Source organism: Eptesicus fuscus, chromosome 17, assembly GCF_027574615.1.
Source record: "Eptesicus fuscus isolate TK198812 chromosome 17, DD_ASM_mEF_20220401, whole genome shotgun sequence".
NCBI lineage: Eukaryota > Metazoa > Chordata > Mammalia > Chiroptera > Vespertilionidae > Eptesicus > Eptesicus fuscus.
The window spans coordinates 45,667,527-45,673,526 of record NC_072489.1 but is presented as its reverse complement, the minus strand read 5'-3'; the positions used below and the strand labels follow the sequence as shown (position 1 = coordinate 45,673,526).

Sequence of the window (6,000 nt, the reverse complement as noted above, 5' to 3'; positions counted from 1 at the left end):
CAGCCCTTCGTGGTCACCTCTGCTGGCTGTGGAATCTGGGCAGGTCCCCAAGATCATAGGTTATGGATTTCAACCCGCTAAGTACCACCAGGGTGGTGCTGCCCTCCTGGCCTCAGTTCCCTGGCGTCTAAAAGAGAGGTCGAACCAACTTCACAACTGTAACCAGACTTTGGAAACGAAAGCGCCCTCTGCAGATAAAAGCCTCTGAATCCTCGCTTTCCTTTGTGCTTCGCTGCTAGGGGAGAAAGGCAAGATGCCTTCGTTTATCATGAAATTTGGGGAGTTATTTTAAGCCTTTCAAGCCGAAAGGGAGACAAGGGCCGGCACTGTTTCATGTATTTATATTTCCCTCCAGAGGACAAAAGAGGTGGCCCCTGGAACCCAACTCCCAAACAATGCGCGGGCGGAAAACCGCACGGTAGGTGAGCATCCACTGGGACCGATTTTTTAAGGGAGTCCTCCCGGACTCCCCATCCCATCGCCCCCGTTTACTCTGATGGCCAGACCCCGTCCCTCCTGGTCACCCTCCAGTTCTGCTGCCCCCTCTGGAGTTCATGGGTGGGTCCATGGACAGACCTCCGCGGCGGACCTGGGCCCGCCGTCCCTAACTCGCGCGCTCCTCCTTAAGGAGCTGCTGCGGCGGAGCGTAGAGGCGGGTGTTTTGTTCTTATAAGGAGGAAAAGTTTCTGTGACATCCAGGAAATGAGTAACTGCGAAGCCCTTTAGAGCGCGGCTGATGGAGGCCAGAAGGCGGGAGCAGGCCGGGGTGTCTCCGCCCCCGATCGTCTAATCGCCCACCCGGACCTCCGCTGCAAACGCAGCAAACAGCGGCACCCAGGCCCCGGGGACCCCGAGTGCAGCCGGGCCCGCGCGGTCCTCCCGCGACGGCGAGCGGGACGGAGGCTAAAGGTAAGTTCGTGCCGGCAGCCGCGAGGCTCTGCGCCCTCCTCGTGGGTGGAAGGTGGGAGGAGGCGATGGCCACGGGGGCCGAGGCGGAGCTGCGCCGAGATGGCGTCTTGGGGCGGGGGGCGCCGGGGCTGCCTGCGGGACGAGGTGGTCTCCTAGGGTCCCCAGGTTATGGGGCTGACTCTGGAGACCCTGTGCAGCGCCCGAGCCAACCCGGGCGCATTGTCCTCTGCGGTTCACGATTCCTCCTCGCGCTGCGCGGGGTCCCGCGTTTCACTCTCGGCTCCAGCCCCCATCGCGGGCGGACGGCTCCTCTTCCAGGCGCCCCGAAGCGGGACCACGTCTTTGTTCCTCCTGCCCGGCGATCCGTTACTTTTCACCGTCTGAGCAGAGTCCTGCGGCTGAAAGACCGGCCAGCTCTCTTCCCGCTTTCTTCCCCCTCCTGGGAGGAGGGAGCAGGAGTGAAGCTTGCTTATTCTTTCTCCGTTTAGAGTAGTGAAACTGTGAGGTTTCTGGGGCCGGATCAAGCCCCCACCGCTTCCTCTTTGAGACTGTTAGTGGAGGAGACCCCACGCTGCGCAGAACTTTCTCTTGGGGTTGCAGAGTCTCTGCCACCTGACCCATAACTTCAACCCAATCCCATCGCCAACCTTTTCCCAGTGTCTCCACCTTTCTGTGCCACCTGAAAGCTCTGGGGCAGGGCTTCCGATTGGAGGTCTTTCTCTTAAAAAAAAAAAATGCTGCCCCAGGAAGGGAAAATATTTTACTCTCAGTAATAGCACGTTGCTTTTCCCACTCTGCCTGGTGTGAGAAGGAGCCTCCTTTCAAAGCTAGAAGAGCACCAGGTACGTGGCAGAGCCTGGTCCCCGGCCTTTGGGATCTCAATCAGTTTCGGAGTTGTATTCCATTTTCTTGTTCCTCTTTTGGATGTGACCAAGGGCCCTTTCCTTTCATAAACCCGTTCTGCCTTGGAGAGGCTGTCAGGTAAAGCTGATCGGTGCCCTGTGCAAGTCCCCGGTCCAGGTTACACTGGTAAATGGCACGGCACACTGTAGAATGGCTGCCTGTCACCTCCTCACTGATAACATAATAGGCCGTGCTTCTGAGTCCTCCTTCCAGCCTCCTGCCTAAGTGGCTTTCATTGTTTGCTAATTCCCTGTGTCGGCTGCTGCTGCTGCTCCAGGCCATTCTGAACCTCGTGGTTTCCACTTGTGGGTAAACCATGAAGTGATTATACTGACTCTGCTCTCTCCCTCCCTTGGGTGGATGGAAAGGCTTTTGCTGGAGTGCCATCCTCTAGCTCCAGAACTGTCAAAGATGCAGCAGTTCCAAGCTCGAGCCGGCAGGGGACAAGGATCTGAAATTTAACCGGATGCCCATCATCCCAGAACTTGTCACCTTTCCAGGAGGAATAGGCTCTCAACTTCTGCAGTGCCCATGAGGAAAACAAAGAGGGTATGTGGGTGGACTTTTTATCCAAGGGCAAGTTCAGGGAGGAACTTCGGGGTTGAGACTTATGGCAAACTTGTCCATCTGAGAAGGTACTATCTGGGAGGAACCTAGTTTTGTATTTTTCCCTCTTGAACTCCTCGGATCAATAAAGAGAAAGAAGGTGGGGGGGGCGGTTTTCTGTCTGATGGAGGGGGTGCACATATTGGTGGGAGGCAGTGACAAGCATCCTGGGCACAGAGCCCAGCAAGAGTAGAGTTAGTCCACTGGAGTACAGACACTCCCTCCGTAATGTCTCTTCTTTCGAAGGATACCACTGCCAAATGGGTACGTGTCCACCGTGGGGGAAGGTGGAATGGTGTGCAGGTTCTGGAAGGTATGCTTGTGAGGGAGAAAGGAATGAACAGGCAATAGTTCCCCTAAGGATAAGAGGCCTGGTGGCTCAGGGCTGTGACCTTTAGGAATCTCAAGTATTCTCACTTGAGAAAAGACTTGTTCTGCCTGGCCTCAGAGACTCACTGGTTAGGAGAAGCAGGGAAATGGAGCTCAGAAGTCAAAAGGAACCTGCCAACTAGAGCTCCTCAGCAGGTATGCGCTGCCCATCACTCAGCAGAGACGAGTGGCCATTGACAGTGACCGAGGAGAGAGTCCTTTCAGAGGTTAAGCCTCTGTGACTCCATGTTTGGGGCTGAGAGTCCCCTCCGTGGGGATGAGGTAGTAGGGCAGCCTGTGGGGCTTTGGGGGGAAGGCTTTAACCCAGAAGTGTCGTAGGTGGGGGCAAGCGCACCCGGTGTGCTGGGGAGCTGAGGCGCAGGACCTTATGTACAGCTGAGACCAGTCCATCTTGGACTCCCCTCTAACCCAGGCTTGCTGGGGAGGAGGACATCGCCAGGAGAATGCTGAGAGCTGATCAGAATAACCTCCAGGGCTGCTGGTAGCCTGTTCCGTCCTTTGTGAGAATTAGAAGAAGGTGCTCCCTCTATAGGCGACAAGATGTTTCCTTAGTGCCATTTAGAGAAAGGAGTCCCATCTTGACACAGCCTCGGCACTTAGCTGGGCAAATTGCACGTGAGTTGGATCTATCCTCACCACCCTACCGGGTGTTCTTGAGCAGTACACCACCTATCCAGCCATACACAGCAGCCTTGATAACCAACAGTCATTAAGGACTTAACACTTTCTGGGCTTTCCCCCCCCCCCCCCAAAAAAAAAAAAACACCCACGTGGCCTGTATTAACTTGTTTAAACTTCACCGTAGCCCTATGACATTAGGTATGGTTATCCCCATTTTATAGATGAGGAAACTAAGGCACAGTAAAGTGTTCAGGAGCCTGGAAGCTGAGTCCCAACCACTGAGCAGCATTCCCAGCACAAGAAGCAGGTTAAGCTTAAAAACCATTTGCTTGAGGTCTCTTATGGGGGGAAAGAGGGAAGAGCAGTTGCCTTTTTCTTTCTTCATCAAGGGAAGAAATACCCACTCTCAGCTCAGACCGAGGAAAAGATAGGAAACTCATCTGGCAGGAGAAAGGCACAGAAAGAAAGAGGCAGGCCCGGCCTTGATGACTGATGGCAGGCCTGCCCCAAGCATCAGAGGACTTCTCAATAACTGGGTGGTGTGAGGTGGCAAATCCAGTTTGGGGCCTGGCATGAGGGTGATGAGTAAGTGCCACTTGGGTGTGGCACAGAGGGAAAAGGCCACAGCTACATGGGAGCCCTCACCTAGGCAGAGAACTCCCCCAGGAATGGAACAAAGTGGGAAGTGTCTAAACATGCTGTTACTAGGGGAGACTTGCTGCTGTCCTGAAACTTCCTACGCCCCCACCCCCACCCCCCGTCAAAGGAATTCTCAATGACTTTTTAAAAAATATATTTTTATTAATTTCAGAGTGGAAGGGAGAGGGAGAGAGAGAGAAAGAGGAACATCAATGATGAGAAAGAATCATCGATTGGCTGCCTTCTGCACGCCCCACATTGGGGATCGAACTGCAATCTCCTTGTTCATAGTTCAATGCTCAACACCTGAGCCACAGCGGCCGGGCTCTTGATGTCTTAATGTCTCCTGGGAAGGGCTGGCCCCGCAAATTCCCATAAGGGTAGTGTTTACCTGAATCATGAGACCCGTCCCAGGGTCTGGCTCTTAGTTGTGCCCACTCAGAAACCCTATCTCCACAATTTCCAGAGTGGTTTGGACTTGGGCTATTGAGTCACCTTGAGAAAGCTCCCAAAAGTGGGTATACAGACCAGAATGCTAGTTTATGAATTTGCAAGGAGACCTTGTGATGCAGACTGGATGCTATCTGTTCCCTGCATCCTGAGCAAGCCACGTGGGAAACCAAAGATTAGAAGGCAGCTTGTGTTTAACAAAGCTGGAGTCAAGGTGGTGGTGGTGGGATGGGGGGGGGGGGGGGGGGCGGGTGTTGAGGAGTGATGTCCAAAAGCACGGGGCTTTGTTTGCCTCTGTAGACCTCTTACTAGTGGAGAAATGCCTGCCAGGTAGACCAGTACTCCGGTCATCCTGGCTGTGTGCATTCCCTTGGTCAGTTCCCCAAAGTCAGTGTTTACCTGGTAGGATTTCCCCATTTTCTCTTTTGTAATTTAGCAATTTTTATTTATTTTGCTTAGTGCATTATAAGTTTTAGCTCCCAGCCACTCAAGTTGCATTTGCATTAGTTTAACTACTGGACAGATTTAGGGTGGGAGTTTCAGGCCACAGGGGTAAATGCTAGATGCAAATCAAGAGGGCAGTCAGGTGGCCTGGATGAGTCAATAGGTAGCCAACCACAAAAAAAGGAACCTGGTCCCTCATCTGCACGGCTGCAGGGGGAAGTGGAAGGGCCAGGATTGGCCACCACACGGCAGCCCCTGTGCAGCATGGAGTCAGGCAGTCCTAAGGCAAGTGATTACTTTAGCTCCCCCAGCCGCCTGGGCATCCTGGTTGGCCTCTTTGAATTTAAAGGGCTCTCCCTTATCTCTGTCCAGGCCCCCTCGTGGCCCACCTTCAGTAAGCTGCAACCCAGGCAGGCTTTGGAGGAGGGCAAACTTGGGTTGCATCCTGGCTCCACTGCTCAGTGGTTGGGTGTTCTCTGTGTTGAGGTAACTGCCTTGACTTTTCCAAGCATTGGTTTCATCATCAGTGAAATGCATAGGGCATGCATGGAAAGAGCTAAGCACAGTGCCTGGCACAGACTGACACTCTGGCTCATCTGAGCTCTTAAAAACAGTAGAGATCAATCGAGAATCCACAGTCTCTGCCAAATTGGGACCCTAGCTTCCCCATTAGTACCACTGCTCCCTCCTCTGAGGTCTGAGCAAAGGACAAGGTCACAGGGACCCAGACTGTCCTAGATGGTGAGAAGGAGATCATCAGTGCCCTTGTGTGTAGTTTGTTCAGAACTGAGGGCAAAGCTGCTTGTCCTGACCTTTCAGCCAACTCCGGGAGAGGGAAGATCAGGTTTGAGGCTTGGCCTGCCACAGGCAGCCAGATGGGAGAGAAGGGTGAGAAAGGTTTCTGGGAGAGAAAGAAGGTCATTTGGGAGTGCCCAAGAGGTCTACAGGATCCTCCTCAGCAGTTTGAGACCTGTGATGTTTTCTAGTAGAAAGCACACCCCCCTCAAATCGGTTGGCCCACCCCATGACATCAGCAGA

At 53.7% G+C, this 6,000-nt stretch overlaps 1 protein-coding gene across 3 annotated transcripts in view; it reads left to right on the top strand.

The window, feature by feature from the left end:
- The first annotated feature begins 664 nt into the window (after positions 1 to 664).
- The window catches only part of ITPRIP (inositol 1,4,5-trisphosphate receptor interacting protein), a 51,193-nt gene continuing 45,857 nt past the window's right edge, over positions 665 to 6,000 (top strand). For 2 of the 3 annotated variants that reach the window (XR_008558779.1, XM_008144280.3), the window contains exon 1: positions 673 to 909. The gene's annotated coding sequence lies outside the window, so the exon portion shown is untranslated. Of the gene's footprint in view, positions 910 to 6,000 lie in introns of all 3 variants that reach the window. The other variant, XR_008558781.1, reaches the window with a different exon arrangement.